This window comes from Megascapheus bottae, unplaced genomic scaffold (genome assembly GCF_031878675.1).
Source record: "Megascapheus bottae isolate mThoBot1 unplaced genomic scaffold, mThoBot2.hap1 HAP1_SCAFFOLD_48, whole genome shotgun sequence".
In the NCBI taxonomy this organism is placed as follows: Eukaryota; Metazoa; Chordata; class Mammalia; order Rodentia; family Geomyidae; genus Megascapheus; species Megascapheus bottae.
The window spans coordinates 1,281,089-1,300,091 of record NW_028327313.1 but is presented as its reverse complement, the minus strand read 5'-3'; the positions used below and the strand labels follow the sequence as shown (position 1 = coordinate 1,300,091).

Here is a 19,003-nt window from a genome sequence, read left to right as displayed (position 1 = left end):
GGATAAAGAGCAACAAAACGATCCCCATATCAGTAGAAGGAACCACATTGTTAAAAATCATTGCAGAATTAAACGAATTACAGACAAAACACATACAAAGGATAAACAAAAGGATTTGGTTCTTTGAAATGTTAACAAAATTGACAGAACATGAGCAAATCCCCCGCAAATTGGCAGCATACCAAAATAAACAGAATGATGGAAAAGAATGAAAATATCATAAACAAATAAGCAAGATACAGACCCTCATATGGGAATATTTTCCACACCTTTGTGCCAACAAATTTAAGTATCTAGAACAAATGGATGAATATTTACGCAATATTGACATACACCAACTCAACCAAGAAATCCTAAACCAACTAAACAGGTCTACTTAGAGTATTGAAATAGAAAAGGCAATAGGAGACCTCCAATCCAAGAAAATCCCAGGACCTAAGGATTCATAGCTGAATTGTATAAGGCCTTCAAATTCGAGCTCCCACCAATACTCCTCAAGCTCTCCAATGAAATTGAAAGAGAAGAATTTTTACCAAACTCCTTTTATGAATCCAGCATAACCCTCATCCCAAAACCAAACAAGGACTCATCAAAGAAAGACTACTATAGACCTATGTCTTTGACAAATTTTGATGCAGAACTTCTCAGCAAAATACTGGCCAACCTTCTTCAACAACTCATCCAAAAATTCTGCACTATGATCAAACAGGATTCATCAGAATAATGCAAAACTGGTTCCATGCCCAAGAATCAGTAAGTATAATTCACATCAAAAGGAGCAAGTAAAAGAATCACCTGATTGGGCCGGGAGTTTGGCCTAGTGGTTAAAGTGCTTGCCTAGCATGCATGAAGACCCGGGTTCGATTCCTCGGTACCACATACATAGAAAAAAGCCAGAAGTGGTGCTGAGGCTTAAGTGGTAGAGCTCTAGCCTTGACAAAATCCAAGGACAGTGCTCAGGCCCTGAGCTCAAGACCAGGACTGGCAAAAAAAAAGAATCACCTGATTATCTAAATAGATGCAGAAAAGCTAGTTAATAAGATACACCATGCCTTCATGCTAAAAGCTCTGGAGAAACTGGGAATCCATGGAGCATTCTTCAGTATAATAATGGATGTGTATGACATACACACAGCTAGCATTATACTTAATGACAAAAAACTAAAGCCAACTCTCTCTACTCATCTTTAATGTTCTGTTAGAATTCCTAGCTAGAGCAGAAAGGCAAGATATCTTTAATGTACTATTAGAATTCCTAGCTAGAGCAATTAGGCAAGATGCAAATATAAAGGGGATCCAAATAGTAAAAGAGGAAGTGAAACTTTCTTCTTTGTAGATGACATGATTCTATATTTAAAGAATTCTATGCATTTCACTCACAAGTTGCTTGAGCTTATTTGAAACTTGAGCAGGTAGCAATGTGTAAAATTAACCTTCAAAAATCAACTGCTTCCTTATTTGCCAAAAATGAGAGACAAGGAAGAAAATCAGAAAAGCAACTCCGTTTGCAATAACCCCAAAGAAAATAAAGCACTTAGGAATTAATGTAACTAAGAATTTAAAGGACCTTTATGACGAACACTTTAAAAAAAATTGAAAAAGGAAATTAAAGCAGAACTGAAGAAGTGGGAAAAACTCTAATGTTCTGGGGTTGGAAGAATTAACATCATGAAAGTGGCAATCCTGCCAAGGATTATCTACAAATTCAATGCAATACCCATCAGTATTCCAATGTCATTCTTTATGGAAATAGAAGAGGCAATTCAAAATTTCATATGGACTGTTAAATGACCCTGTATATATTGTTACAATATTTCACCTTCTTATCTAATTTATATATGCTTAATTGGTTATTTGAAATTGGATAGGGAAGGGGGAAATCAAGATGAGTGGGGGGGATGGACATGGTGACCATGACATCAGAAAGGTTATCAACATTTGTGAAGAATTCACCTTCTATCTGGTGAAAATAATGTAACCCTTCTATTAATTACAATAAAAATATATGGAAAAAAAGACCCTGTATAGCACAAACAATCCTTAGCAGAAAGAACAGCCTTGGAGGAATATCAATATCAATCTTTAGACTCTATTACTGAGCTATAGTAAGCAAAACAGCTTGGTATTGGCATATGAAGAGAATTGAGGACTGATTTAATACAACTGAAGACCCAGAAGGCAACCAGTTGGCCCCACCTAAACTTTGTTAAAGGAGCCAAAAAATAGAATGCAAAAAAGACAGCCTTTTCAACAAGGGTTACTGGCAGAATTGGTTAAGGACACACAGAGAATTAATGTTGATCATTCTATGTCACCCTGCATCCGGATTAATCTGAGATGGATAAAAGTCCTTGAGGTAAATCAGATACTCTGAAAACTTTACAAGAAGGAATAGGAAAGACAATAGGTCTCGTTGACACAGGTTAAACTTTCTTAATAATGACCCAGAAGTACAACAATCTAGCATCCTAACATCACTTTCCTATGTGCTGATTCTCTTTATAATTTCATAGGTTTTAATTGTTTGTCAGCAAAAATTCAAACATATATGGAATACTTGACATTTGGAGATCTGCATCATGAAATGTTTATCCTCCAGAGTCTTCATGGAAACACCGTTAAGGGATTTAAGTTCATTTTGTTTCCCTTAAAATTGTAATTAATGTGTAACTATATTCTGAAAAGGAGTTGAATTATGTTGACCAAAGTGAGGTAAATATTCAACTCCAGTGTCCTGTTTCACACATTTTTATGTGTCCAATCACAACCAAGGAACACAGTTAACTATTTTGTTTGGGTAGATATGATCCCTTCCTTAGTTATTTAATAAGTACCATTAGATATTTGGATCAATGATAAATAGATATGAATATATAATAATATGTAAAGATTATATGTATGCATTCCAATTAAAAAATCTTCTAATTATGGAAAGCAGAATTCCCTCCTTAGATATTATAGTGTGACTATTTTGAGTTCAGTATAATTTATTATGTCCAAGTGTGTATTTTTTTCTTTGACCGTCTATTGTGTTTACTTATAGATTTACATACATATTTGATAGAAAAAAATGAAGGAAACAATGCAACCAATATATCTGTGGGTCTGGCTTACTTCATACAATAGTTTTCCACATCTTTACATTTCCTTCTGAATGGTGCAGAATGTTATGGAAGTAGAGAATTTTAATATCTCCTTTCTTGATCCATTTGCCCTTTGTGGGACTTTATTCTGAATCCTGGAAGCAATGCTAGCTGCTGAGAAATTCTTAGCCACCATGTTGACTCCAGCTCTATATGCCTCCCACCTGTGCACACCAAAACCAACAAATGTGCTGATTATTTCCTCAAAGACCTTTTTTCTCTACGAACATACTTCACAACTTGGAAAGTGTAACCAGTGATCCCAGGATACCCTAAGTTGTGAATGATCCTTGTTTTTCTAGTACCCATATTTTAAAGAGCTAAAACTTAAAGCATTACAATATAGATAACAAAAAAAGGAAATATTTTGTTTAGGCAGTAACTTCCTGATTAAAACTTCAAAGAGCTCACAAAATAAAAGCAACAATTGACAAACTGATTACATCAGACTCTTTAGCACAAGAAGTAAACAATTAGTGGATTGAATATGTGGTTTCAGGAACATCATTGTTTCCTTAGGCAATAGTAAATGGATGCATGTGTGGAGGCATCTGTATGTGGAATTCTTATTGAAACCTCCTTGAATCAACTACCAACGTTCTGTAGCTGTTTTGGGCAATGGGTGTGCAAATTGACAATTTTTTCTACCCATTTCACTGCATACCTAAAATGGCATACTCTGATGCAATCCAGCTGAATCATCCAAAATGGCTTTCATGCAAATAGTTTCTGGACACAGACATTAAGCAAACACATCAAAGATACCCTCCTCCATGGGAGTCACTCTCTGGTGTTTTTGAGGAAATCATAGCACCTGGGATAGTGAAGGAGAATGTGCAAACATGTTTTCCATCTCGTGTTTTTCTCCTGCATGCAAGGCCACAAATGCAGAGCCCCAGGGAAGTTGATTACTCATTCTTCCTGGGAATTCATTATAGGCTTACACATCTACTTCTACAACATACATCTCTGTCAATAAAAAGACACATATGTACATATACAGAGATTTATGAATACACATACCTGACCCAGTGGACCCCACTTCCATCCAGAATTTCAGCTGGGCAGATGCTCCAGAGATGTACCATTTGATTCCCATAATCATTCTTCTTCAGCCTCCTCTCTGTCAGTTTCTTGGCTGGCACTAGATGCTTTTCTGCAATGAAGCAGCAAGCACACATGGATGGAGATGTGATGATTGATGGGTTTTTTTGCTCTCTACACTTTGGGAACAGATCGCAGAAACAGTGATGATTCTGGAGATGAACAGTACAATCCGTAAGTAACTCTACATTTCGTTTCCATTTGCGGATTTCTTTTGTGGATGGGCGTGGCTGATGGAATTCTATGTTCACACATGAATGCTCTCTGTATCCTCTACCATCACCTCCTATCACTATGCAAGAGAAACAACTTAGTTTCATTAATTTATCTTGACTCCACATTTAAGTGATTTTCTGCCTGTTTGTAGAAGAGGATAGTTAGTTTCCTTTTGTGTATCATCTTTCCAGGACAGTAAGCTCTTCACAATTTTTACTTGTTTTATCTCCTTTTTGGTTTTGTAGAAACTCCTCTTTTTTTCTTTTTTCTTGATACTGCATTTTCAAACCATCTCCTTTACTGTTCCCTCATTTTCTCCCACTCTTTGACTTCCTAACTCCAGTCCACTCCCCACATCAAACTAAAAACCTCACTTCGAATACAGTGTCTCATATCACTGAGTTTGCTCATCCTTTGACCTACTCTTTCTGCTTGATTATTTCATTCCTTTTACCTACTTGAAGATTGTTATTTCTAGTTCTTTGAGTTTCTGTGTAAATTCTTCAGTTCAGTGTCTGTTCTCTTGCTTTTATTTTTATTTTAATTTAAGTTATTAAATTTTTATTGTACATGATGAACAGAGCACTTATATAATTCAGATAATGAGTATATTTCTTGTTGAGCAGTGTAAATCCCACCTTTATTTTCTGTTTTAATCATTCAGACTTGTCTCCATGCCAAGTTGTACAGTATGTTCCCACCATAGTATCTAATGTATGCTGAAGTGGTTCACCCTTTGTCCTGCCCTTTCCGTTTTTCACATTCTCTTCCCCAAATCAGATGACCTTATATGCAAGATAAAGTAGAGAATTAAAAATGATGATGAAATGGAATAAACCAAAGAAAGAAGATAGGAAAAAAACAGAAAAAAGAAGAAAAAAGAACAGCAAATAGTACTATAAAAAAATCTCTAGTTCATTGAGATGTAGTGCAGATTCTTTAGCTCAGTATCTGTCTGCTTGATTTATCGAAAGGTTACAGTTTCCTGTTATTCCTCCCACCCCTTTTTATATACATATGGTTTTCATTTTCATTTGTTCCAAGGATAAGTTTATTTAACGAAATTTGTCTTGAAAAACAATTCACTATCCTAAATTATTTATTTAATTAAGTTGAACACTTTCCTCATTATATTTTACTATTTAATTATGTGTTCACAAGGGATTCATTTAACTTTCATACTATGTGAATCTTTTCCTCATTAATTTCTGGCCTTCTTACCGCATGTCTGCATGTGTGCTCAATACACATTCAATGTTATTTTTTAAAATCTGACTGACTTTGTGTCCCATACGGTCATTTCTCCTGGTGAATGCTCAGTATGTTGATGAGCAAAGTTTTATCCAGATGTTGAACAAAATATTCTGTGAGTCTGTAATGAGGCTGTCCTGATCAAGTGTGAAATTGAAGTCTGATTCTTCCCTGTTAATTTTGTCTGGATGATCCCTCCATAATATCTTCAGCTAGTATTGTATTGAGGACTATTTCAAAGTCTGATTAACATAGTTCAGTGTTTGGATAGTGTGTAAGTAAATAAACATTTGAAACTGCAGTTTCATCTGGTAAATTTGATCCTTTCTTTACATGACAATTGTGTCACATTTTGTCACTTTAATTCAAGTCTATTGGTTGTGAAATGTTAAGATATGGCAGCTTTCTTTTAGATTTCATTTGCATGGATGACCTTTTCTTAAACTCACTGAGGGGCGTTGATGCTGAAGTGTGTTTCTTGACATCAAGGTGTTCTTTGATCTTGAGTTTTGCTACATTTAGCCATTCTAACTCCTTTTTGGTCATCGAGGCTTGAATTCTGGGTCTAGGCATTGAGATTGAGTTCTTCACCTCAATGCAATCACCCTACCCTTGAGCCACACCGCCACTTCCAGTTTTCTAGCAGTTAACTAGAGATGAGTCTCACAGACTTTAGTTCCTGGGCTGGCTTTGAACTTTGATCCTTAGATCTCAGGCCCAGGACAGTTAGGATGACAGGTGTGAGCCACCGCACCTGGCCATTCTAGTTTTTATTGGTAGAATTTCTGGCATTTCCATTCACAGTCATGGTTGACAGATCAAAATGCAACATAGCTAATATGTGACTTGTTCTTGAGTTAACTGAAGCTTCTTCCACATTATTTTAAAAATTGTAAATAATAGAAAGGTTACATTATATTCGTCAGATAGAGGGTGCATTACTTCACAAAATTTGATACCCTTCTCATGCTTTTTCCCCCTTTCCCTCCCGCCTCACCCTCCCCTCAACTTTTTCCCTCTTCCCTATCCTATTTCAAATAAACAAATAAATATACATGCAATATACCAGATAACAAGGTACGATACTGTGACAATATGAGATAACCAAGGGACAGCAAAAGAGATGAGAAATAATATAGTACATTAAGAAAAACAGTAACACCTCATATGGTTCTTGTTCCTATATCCTGAATGTCTTTTCATTTAGCCTCATCCTATGTGGCCTTATGTATGTAGGTTTTGCCCTATTGTAAACCTCTGCTAAGAGAGTTCAAGGTTTATATTAATTATGAAAAATGACACAAACCATTGACCCTATGCTCTTCTCAGTCTGAATTACTTCACTTAATATGACTTTTCCTAAGTCTTTCCATTTCCTTTATGTCATTCTTTCTGATGGCAGCATAGGATTCCACTGTTAATAAATACCACATCTTGATGACCCAATCATCTACTGAGGGTCATTTAGGTTTGTTCCATAGATTTGCTGTGGAAATTAGTCTTGTAATGAGCATCATTGTGCTAGTGCAATTGTTTCTGGATCATTTGGTAATGCCAAGTAGTGGAATTGCTGGATCATAGGGGAGCTCTATTGTAGTCTTTTGAGAAACCACCATACGGCTTTCCATAGTGGTTGAATGAATTTGCACTGCCAACAATAATGTAGTAGTGATACCTCCTGACCGCATCCCCACCATCATCAGTTATTATATTTCTTGATCCTGGCCATTCTAACAGTAGTGAGATGGAATTTTAGAGTTGTTTTGATTTGTAATTCTTTTATGGCCAGAAACATAGAGCATTCCTTCATGTGTCTATAGGCCAATCTTATTTCTTCTTCAGAGAACACTCTCAATCTTTGGCCCATCTTTTAACAGGAGGGTTGTTTGGAGATTAGATTTGGAGTGATTCATTTTTTTGAGATTTTGATACATTTTAGTTATTAGGCCTTTGTTTGTTGTATGGTTAGTGAAGATATCGACTCTGTATGCTTTCACCCATAAAATTTATACCTGCTTGTATAAAAGCAATATACTCCTGCAATAACTTCTACTTAGGTAGGTGAGCTACAAATACTATAATTTGAAGGCAGTCAAACTAAGACCTTTTGTGAGACTCTTAAATTCTTTTAACCACCAGGAATGAAGAGCTGGGTCTAGTGACTTATGCCTATTCACTGAGGAAGCCAACTTCCTCACATCTAAGATTACGGTTCTCTTTGAAGTTTAAACTGTCAGAAAAGTGTTTGAGATTCTTATCTCAATTGGCCAGTTCAGTAGAACTGTGGGTCAAGTGGTAGAATGCTACCTTTATGGGAAAGAAAATCCAGGACCGGGAATTTGGCATAGAGGTAGATTTGCTTGCCTAGCATGCATGAACACCTGGGTTCGATTCCTCGGTACCACATACAGAGGAAAAGCTGGAAGTGGTGCTTTGAACCAAACAAAGTGCGTAGGCCCTTAGTTCATGCCTGAGGACTGGAAAAAAAGCCCAAGGTCAATGCACATATCCAGAGATCAAACCCCAGGACCAGTACCAAAAAGTAGACATTAACACTGATTGTGTAGAGTAGCAATGATTTAGAGTAGCATCATACAATACAAGCCCCATATTTCTTAGCAAGTTTTTAATATTTTTTCAAATTAACACAGGAATCACTTCATGTGGTTGAAATGTTTACTTTGCTACATTGTGTGGTTAGTTGGTCTACTATTTTAAGCATCTTCAAGGAATCCTTGAATGAGACTGTGTGACATGATTCTCACTTCATGGCCACTAGAAAGTAAGACGATATTATGGCTTGGCCTAGTGGTAGAGTGCTTGCCTAGCAGGCATGAAACCCTGGGTTTGATTTCTTAGTTACCACATACACAGAAAATGCCAGAAGTGGTGCTGTGGCTCACGTGCCAGAACACTAGCATTGAGAAAGTTCAAGGATAGTGCCCAAACCCTGAATTCAAGCCCCATGACTGGCAATAAAAAAGAAATAATATGCTTAATGGAACATTGTGTTGAAGTGATATATTTTTGGAGTATTATGTAAAATTCTGAGCAGTTACTGACACATATCTGATTTTCTTCTGCCTATTCACTCTGTCTGCAGTGAGAGTTGTGGTCCTGGATTCAAAAAATATCCTCAGGAGGGAAAGGCTGCCTGTTGCTTTTCTTGCACACCTTGCCCAGACAATGAGATTGCTAATGGAACAGGTAAGCTCACGTCATAGGGGGAAATTCATACTCTCTCCTACTCTTCTCATCCATGCAAGTCAATACAAATGCAGGATTGCAGACTCAAATTCTTCCTCCTTCACTTAGTAATTTAATTGTGACAGTGGTTGCTACTTCTCTTCGGGGGGAAAAAGACTTCGGCTCTGATTTACACGTAGGATTTTTTCTGGTCTGCTGTATGTATGTTTACTCAACTACTCAGTACTGTAACTTTAACTTCTATCCCATTACATGCAAAGAATTTTTAAGAACAAGATCTATATCTTCAATATTACTTTTGAACTACAAAGAAAACACAGATTTTGCACATTTTTACTTCCTATTACTTAGAAATCTTGGGGAAGCAGAGCAAATGCTCTGGGTTGTGTTGATTTAAGGATCGGGCACAGGGTTGGGAATTTGGCCTAGTGGTAGAGTGCTTGCCTAGCATGCACAAAGACCCAGGTTCAATTCCTTGGTACCACATACATAGAAAGGCCGGAACTGGTGCTGTGGCTCAAATGGTAGAGCTCCAGCCTTAAGGAAAGCCCAAGGACAGTGCTCAGGCCCTGAGTTCAGATCCCAGGACTGAAAAAAATAAAAAGATTCAGAATCTGACACAAGTATTGTGCATAGCATGACTTTATATATTCAAAGTGTGATTTGACTATCTGTTCCCATACAGATGAATAGAAGAGGCAAACATAACAACTGAAAGGATGTACCACAGTGTGCTACAGGGACATACAGGTACATGCAAGGTTTACTCCACAAATGTTTCTTTTTTGCTAGTGCTGGCCTTTGAACTCATGGGCTGGGCAGTGTCCTTGAGTTTCTCAAATTCAAGGCAAGCTTTTTACCACGTTAGGCACAGCACCACTTCCTTCTTTCTATGTGTATGTGGTCCTAAGGAATCAAACCCAGAGCTTCATGCATATTTGGCAGGCACTGTACCACTAGGCAACACTCCTGGCCCCCAAATATAAAATTTAATGAGGGTTGGACTTGTGTACATAAGTCTGAGAGTTTTGTCAGCATGAAGAAGAAAAGAAATAATTTGTAGGATATTAAAATGGCAATAAATAATATGAACAATCATCAATGGCAGTAAAGAGTTTCACTCAGACTAAAATAGAATGTAAGAATTACTGTAAGAACATGAAGAATACATAAAAGTAATACTGAGCATATATGGTAATATTTGCTTTATGCTACTAAATTTTCACATGTCAGAATGTTTGCTTTTAAGTACTGAAAAGGGACTAATGAGAATTTCATTTTCTTATAAAATTTGGAGCAGTGTGTGAAATGCCAACACAGTAAGCCAACACAGTATGCCAACACAGAGAGGTATCAGTGCTTCCTAAGAGCTACTAGTTTCCTGGCTTATGGACAGCCCTTGGGGTGGCCATGTCTTGCATTGCTCTTTACCTACACTCACAGTAGTTGTTCTTGCGGTGTTTGTGAAATATAACAACACTATCATTGTCAAGGCTATAACCAGGCTCTCAGCTACATCCTGCTCATCTCCCTCATTTTCTCTGTTCCTTGCTCTTTATTGGTCATCCCAACACAGTCACCTGCATTCTACAGCAAAGCATATTTGGAATTGTGTTCACTGTAGCTGTTTCTGCTGTCTTGGCCAAAACTGTAACTGCAGTTCTGGCCTTCAAGGTCACTCTTCCAGCAAGAAGATGAGGTGGCTACTGGTATTAGGGGCTCCTAACTTCATCATTCCCATCTGCACCCTGATCCAGGAATGGATCTATGGAATTTGGCTGGGAACCTCTCCTCCCTTCATTGACACCGATGCATAGTCTGAACATGGTCACCTCATCATGATATGTAGCAAGGGCTCCCTCACTGCTTTCTAGTGTGTCTTGGGTGCCCTTGCCTTGGCCAGCTTCACTTTGGATTTCTTTGCTAGGAACCTGCCTAACACCTTCAATGAAGCCAAGTTCCTGACCTTCAGAAAGCTGTTGTTCTGCAGTGTCTGGCTCACTTTCCTGCCTATTTACCACAGTGCCAAAGGAAAAGTCATGGTGGCTGTAGAGGTCTTCTCTATCTTGGCCTCCAGTGCTGGGCTTCTGGGCTGAATCTTTGCTCCCAAGTGCATATCATTTTGTTAAGGCCAGATATAAATTCTCTGCATGGCTTCTGGGACAGAAGACATCTTGAAACAAGTAGGCCATCTTAAGCTGAAATTTAAATATTTTACCAAATATACTCATTTGTGTTCTTGGAATCACTTCAACATATGAGTGACATTCATTTCTCTAGTAATGGTGCAGCCACAAGTAGTAGCCAGAGCCAGGTAAATTTGAATTTTATTCTGTATTTTTTGGTTCTTTCTATTTGCTCTTTATTTAACCTTTCACCTCCCTTATTCTTCACTATTATATTTTGTGTGTGTGTGTGTGTGTGTGTGTGTGTGTGTGTGTGTGTGTGTGTATGTGTGTGTGTTTATGTGTGTGTGTGTGTGCCTGTATAATAGGGCTTGAACTCTGCCTGGCCACTGTACCTGAGCTCTACAGCTCTAGGATATCACATTACCCTTTAGCCAAGTCCCACTTCCCATTTTCTAGAGATTAATTGGTGATAAGAGTATCAGTGCCTTTTGTTCCCAGGATTCTTTGAAGCTTGATCCTCAGATCTCAGCCTCCTGAGTAGCTAGGATTATAGGCATAAGCCACCACAACCAGCTTCACTAGTATATTTTCACTTCTGACTTGTTTTCTTATATTGCTTTATTAATAACTTGCCTAAAATTTATTATTTTGTGTCAATTCTAGGGCTTCAACTTGAAGTTTGGTTAGTGACACTGAGTATTTTTGTTCAAACCTAAGTGCTTTACCTCTTAAGCCACAGCCTCTCCGTTGGATCTTTGGTGGTTAACTGAAGATAACATTCTCGTGAATTTTCTTGTCCAGGTTGGTTTCCAACAGTGTTAATCAGATCCCAGCTCTCTGAGTACCTAGGAACTAAATTTTAAATACATTATCTTCTTTCACTCATACCATTATGCTGCTCAGTCTTTAAATACATTTCAATAATATTTTCCTATTACCATGTTCCATGATTTCATATACTCATTAGTGCATTTTATTTAATAGTTTTTATTCTCACATCTGTTTTTGCAGTAGTTATAAATCTATTTGTTCCAATCAATCTACCTTGCCACATCCTCTCTAGTTCCTTTCCATCTCTCTTTTCTTTTGCCCTCTATTTCCTTCTCCTACCATTCTATATGGTTTTCTATATGGCTTCATTTTGTATATGGTTGTAGAATGTCAGTATTGCTTATATATCCTATAAATATATACTTCTAATATATATCACAATGTATTAGATTTATGAAGCAATAGCTGAAGAAAAATGTAAATTCCTAAGTTTGCTTATACATTGCTGGATATGCTTTTCAACATATACTTGTTTAATTATTTTTCACATATTTTATTATAATTAATAGAAGGGTTACATTACATTCACTAGATAGGAGGTGCAAGATGCATTAACTGACATACATTGATAACCATTCTCCTGTCTTGGTCCCATTTCCCTTCCCACTACCACAACCCCTCATCTTGTTTTCCCCCCTTCCCTATCCAATTTCAAATAACCAAATACAAATATATCCAATATATCAGATAACAAAGTGAGATAGTGAAACAATATGAGATAACCAAGGGACAGCAAAAGACATGAGAGATAACATAGTACATTAAGGACAACAATCATTCATTATATGGATTTTGTTTCTGTATCCTAGAGGTCCTTTCATTTAGCGTCATACTATACGGCCTTATGTATCTAGGTTTTGCTCTATTACAAATCTCTGTTTAAATATTTTTAAATTACGGAACATACATATATTAGATATGTACTCAGTTATCTGATGATTATAACAATGTTACATTCTATTACCTTCTTTTTATGAAATTCATTATTCATTATTTTAAATAGACTGAATTATTGGACTGTATACATGTTTAAGAAACATAACTATTTAAGACATAGTGTCACATAATGACCATCCTTCCTTTTCATTTTTATTTTACCTTTTTAAATGTATGTTTCTAATAAGTAAGTGATTATATACTGACAATCACTTATTGACAGTGGACTTCTATTACTTTAGTTTTAAATTGGAAAAATAACAATGTATTGGCTAAAAATAGCACTGTGCTTATGTTCCTTTTAAAAGGGAGGGTCCTGAGCAAATATTTCTAAATTGTTAATATTTTATAAGAGATGGTGAAAGACATTGTTTCTAATGAAGCTCATTTTTTAAAATTTCTTCTTAATTTTATCAACAGGGTTGGTTTGTTATTGTTGAGTTAAACACTGCTTACACATTCAGTAGCAATCCAATTAACAATTATCACAATATACAAACTCCCCAGTATTAACTGTGCAGAAGTCAGAGTGTATGTTGACCATCAGGAAGGAGAGCAGGTTATCAAGTATGAGTAGGGAAAAAGAGACAAGTGATGGTCCTTAAGACATCCCATTCGTGCTATGCAAATGTTATACCCATTGCAGATAGAAGCTCTGGTGTTCACAATAGTGATAATAAGCATAAAAATCAAGCAGAGAGGCCGAAGTTTGGCCTAGTGTTAAAATGCTTGCCTAGCATACACGAAGACCTGGCTGTGATTCCTCGGTACCACATACACAAAATATGCCAGAAATGCTGTGGCACAAGTGGTAGAGTTCTAGCCTTGAAAAGCCCAAGAACAGCGCTCAGGACCTGAGTTCAGGCCTCAAGAGTGGCAAAAAAATCAAGAGGGTATGTAAAGGTTTTCTACTTCCTGAAATGATAGTTCATGAGATGAGAAGGCCACTCAAGGTGGTACCAAGTATTTCAGGGAAGTACATCTTAAGTACACATAGTATTTTATGTTTTTATAGATTCACTGAAAAGGGCAGATGTATGACTGGATTGAGTCCCCTTTCATTAGGATGATGTCCCCAGGCTTCTGATCACTTTATTTTCACAAAATCAGAGTGAAACTCCATCACCATCATGGTTGAATGATGTCACAAACTTTAACATTATAATTCCTGCTGAAAGGATGTAGAAAATATCTTCTTAAGCACACAAGAAAAAGTAAAGAAAAAAGGAAAAACTCTTTAGCTGCAGAAAACCAAGATCAAATATAATTCATAACAAATATACTGGTGATAAAAACAAGATTCATCTATTATCCTATCAACTGAGGTGGCTGAGATATGAGGATCATAGATCCAGTTTAGGCAGGAATGTTCATGAGACCCTCAAGTCCCCAAACTAGAAGTGGAGCTGTGGCACAAGTGGCAGAATGCTAACCTCTGAGTGCAAATGCTCAGAGACAGCACCCAGGCCCAATGACCTCTACACATACACACACACACACACACACACACACAGACACACACACACACACACACACGGACAGGAACACATGAAGCAGACTTTCAGGCATCATCTGGGGTGGGGCAAATCTTTCACTTAGTTTTCCACATTTGAGTTCATGTGATGATCCTTGGATCCTATTGGCCTTCACATTCCTAGTCTTCTCGTGATTAAAAGAAAAAAAATGACAAGCAATGATGTTTTTCAGATAAAGATCAAACAAAATTCTTTGAAATAGGACATTTAAGTAGCCAAGTAAAAGGAAATTAGCAATCATATTTATAATCTGGAAATAAATACTACATTCTAACCTACTTCTCTCAGAATCCTACAACACATACTCTTGGTCTTTCATAAGCTGCAAAATCGTCTCATTACTTTTGCCTCAATTCTTCTCCCTGTAGTTTGAAATGAACATGTGCTAGCAGAGCTGAAACACTGACTTCCTAGTAGAGAGACATGAAAAGACATGACCCAGCAGTTCCACTACTTGCCAAGGATGTTTTTCAGATAAAGATCAAACAAAATTCTATGAAATAGGACATTTAAGTAGCCAAGTAAAAGGAAATTAGCAATCACATTTATAATCTGGAAATAAATACTACATTCTAACCTACTTCTCTCAGAATCCTACAACACATACCCTTGGTCTTTCATAAGCTGCAAAATTGTCTCATTACTTTTGCCTCAATTCTTCTCCCTGTAGTTTGAAATGAACATGTGCTAGCAGAGCTGAAACACTGACTTCCTAGTAGAGAGACATGAAAAGACATGACCCAGCAATTCCACTACTTGGCATTTACCCAACAATCCAGAAACAAGGACATACTAAATCCACTAGCACAACAATGTTCATTGCAGCACTATTCATCATAGCAAAGATATGGAACCAACTAGATGTCCCTCAGTTGATGAGTGGATCAACAAGTTGTGGTATTTGTACACAATGGAATTCTATGCTGCTCTCAGAAAGAAAGACATCGCCCCATTTGTTAGGAAATGGAAAGACTTAGAAAAATCATATTAAGTGAAGTAAGCCAGACTCAAGGGAACTTAGGCTCAATGGTCTCCCTAATTCGTCATAATCAGTAGAAACCTTGGTCTCTCCTAGCAGAGATCTGCAATAGAGCAAAATCTTGATACATAAGTCCATATAATGTGAAGCTAATTGAAAGGACCTCCAGGATATTGAAACAAAAGCCATATAACGAATGATTGTTGTCCTTAATGTACTATGTTGTCTCTCATCTCCTTTGCTGTCCCTTGGTTATCTCATATTGTTATAGTATCTCAGTTTGTTATCTGATATATTGAATTTATTTGTATTTGGATATTTGAAATTTGATAGGGAAGGGGGGAAATACCAAGATGGGTGGGAGGGTTGGGGAGGAGGGAAATGGGTACCAAGACATGTGAAAGGGTATCAATGTATGTGAATTAATGCACCTTCTATCTGGCAAATATCATTTAACCCTTTTACTAATTACAATAAAAAAGGAAAAAAATAAATACATAAAAAGAAAAATGAATTATACTGAAAATTGAACATGAACAAAAATTCTGTGCCATATCACACTGAAAAACAGTTAAAATTCCCTTCTTCTTCTGAGATTGGGCAGAAAAGGGTAAAGTATCCAGATGGAAATATTGGGGTTTTGTTTTGTTTTACTATGTTTTGATTTGCTATTCTTGGGGCTTGAATGTAGGGCCTGAACACTGTCCTTGTGTTTTCTTAAGGCTAGTGCTCTGCCACTGGAGTCATTTGCTGCTTTTTTCTGTGTACGTGGAACCAAGAATTGAACTAGTGTTAGAGAGCAAACACTCAACCACTAGGCCACAGTATTGACTTGAAAAATTGGGGCTTTCCCAGTTTTCTGCCATAAAACAGATTTCCCACATTCCTGACCACTGCAGAACTGTATGAAACCAAAGATTCGTACACTGAATATGAGATCTGAACTCATACCATTCTATTCGTCAGATATTCACTCTTCAATGACAATGAAAAAATAAAATATCCATGTAAATATTGTAACCATGAACAGTGAAACAAGGAAATAATTTCTCAATGGAAATGAAACAATTTTCAACAAATCTCAGACACAAAACTTATAAGGCAACTCACTAGAAAATGGGAAGTTTAATGAAAGTGTTCACATGCATGACAACGAAAAAAAAGCCTCAGAAACAAAGGAAAATTATGCTTGTATAAGAAATATCAAGGAATAATTAGATATCATCAGGAACACTACAGAGAAATTATGCATGTATAAAGTCACTTTAAGGAAGCCATTACTACATTTGCTCAGTGGGGCAGTAGGAGAAAAGGAGAAAAAAAAACCATTCATGTGGCCGGGCGTTTGGCCTAGTGGTAGAGTGCTTGCCTAGCATGCATGAAGACCCAGGTTAGATTCCTTAGTACCACATACATAGAAAAATGCTGGAAGTGGTGCTGAGGCTCAAGTGCTAGAGCTCTAGCCTTGAGAAAGACCAAGGACAGTGCTCAGGGCCAGAGCCCAAGTGCAGGACTGGCAAAATAAAAAAACAAAATGCCAAGAAGAAAAAAAAACATTCATGAACATAAAAATTAATGAATTCATACAGCATGAAGAAAAGTAAACTGAAGAGACTTTGTCACCAGCTTCTGCACTGTAGAAACTGTTTAAAGGAATTTTCTAGAGAAGGAAAATGTATGTTATCTCTGAGTAGAAAAAAAAATGCCGGGAGTTTGGCATAATGGTAGAGTATGGTCTAGTATGAGGGAAGATCAGGGTTGAGTTCTCTGTACCACATTCATAGAAAAAAGCTGGATGTGGTGCTGAGGCTTAAATGGTAGAGATGTAGCCTAACCGTGAGGTGGTCCAAGGACAGTGCTCAGGCCCTGAGATCAAGCCCAGGTCTAGCAAAAAATTGCAGTATAAAAGATAATTACATGAATGTGCAGCAAAAAATCAGCTGAATTGTGATGAGTGCACAGAAAACATGAGAAGTTTATACATATTCTCTAAGGAAAAACAAATAGAAAACATACTAACATGCATAATTATCTCTGTAGATCAATGATCACTTTATATTTGAATTATCTACATATAATAATTACAATATAAAGACAGTAAACTAGAAGAGAAGGACTAATTTCTGTTGCTACACGAGAAAAACCATCTTTAAATATAAAGATACATGTTTTGGAATGGTCCTGGATGTACACTTTGGTGGAATCAAAATTTCAGCTATACAGAAGAAAATAATCTGATAGATCTATAGTAAAAAATGATGATCACATTTAAGAATATCTGGGAAATCTCCAAGGAATTCAGTTTTAAGTAACTTCACCACAACAGAATGGTAAGTAGGAGCTCATATTTATATCAATATTTATATCAATTTCCTCAAGTGGACACTTCCACAATGTAGACATGAGCAATGTATTACATTTTAACTTGTAAATAGATAGGAATAATTAAAAATAAAAAATCATGAAGAGACATAGACATAGTCATACCAAAAATATTTATGTGAAACTGTTCAAATCATATCTCAGGAAAAGTATGACTAAAGGAATAAAGGGACTAATTAAGATTACATTTTTTTCCTAGAAATACACTGATCTTTAATAGGTTTTGTGATAAAAGGTATGCTAAAGAGAGCATCAAATCACAAGGGAAAGTGAAAACCAAAATCAAGATCCATAACTCTATGTGGTGATTTTGAGGCATCTAGATCAGTAATAGATTAAAGAGTGTAGAATGTTAGAAACGACATTGCTGCAGTTCAAAGAATATTCCATATATTGGACTCATTTAACATGACAGAACATTTTATGACAACAACTGCAATGTACACAATCTATCAAATAACATAGTGCATTCACCATCAGATGATGCCGTATTCTACAAAATACATTATATATTTTAACTTTCATAAATATTGTATTATATGCTCTGTATCTATAAAGCTATACTGAAATAAAACTAGAAAGCAGCAGGTGTAAATCCTCTGCAAAAGCAAACAAGTAATCACAAATTTTAAACTGCACACACAAAGGGAAGTCTTCAGGAAACTTAAAGGTTCCCAGGATACAGAGACAAGAATGTAGGTTACTAGCAGTGAGCTCATTTAGTACCCAGTATACTTGAGGAAATATGGTCAACCTAGAACACCATACAAAAGTGTCCAAGTATATGATAACATATTTTAGGAAGAAAAGTATCTTTGTCCACATAGGACACTAGTGTCTACATAGTAACATGTGCAAACATTCCTGGAAGTAATGGATTGTATCAGTATCATATCATACAAAACCAGAATAATACACAACAATGCATAATTTGTTTACATTTATTATAAATTTTTCTATTAACTCAATTATCTTAGTTATATTATTATGTTATAATGTATTAACATTTTAGTAACTGTAAAGATTAATAATTATGCTAGATTCTTATTGAAATACAACCAGATAACATACTATGTAGTATATATAATATACTTTGTAGACACTATACAATTATATACTATATAATGTCTACTACATAATGAATAATATGTATTAATATATAGTATGTCATTAATACTACATAATTGTGTATACACTATAGAATATATACAGTATAGTATATACAATACATAGCATAGAATATGAATATTATATGACATATGCATATCATATAATTTTACACATAAAATT

General features: G+C 36.2%; 1 pseudogene; it reads left to right on the top strand.

Annotated features, from left to right (window-relative positions):
* Positions 1-11,118, top strand: part of LOC150040093 (vomeronasal type-2 receptor 116-like) — a 61,876-nt pseudogene extending 50,758 nt beyond the window's left edge.
* Positions 11,119-19,003: the final 7,885 nt, after the last annotated feature.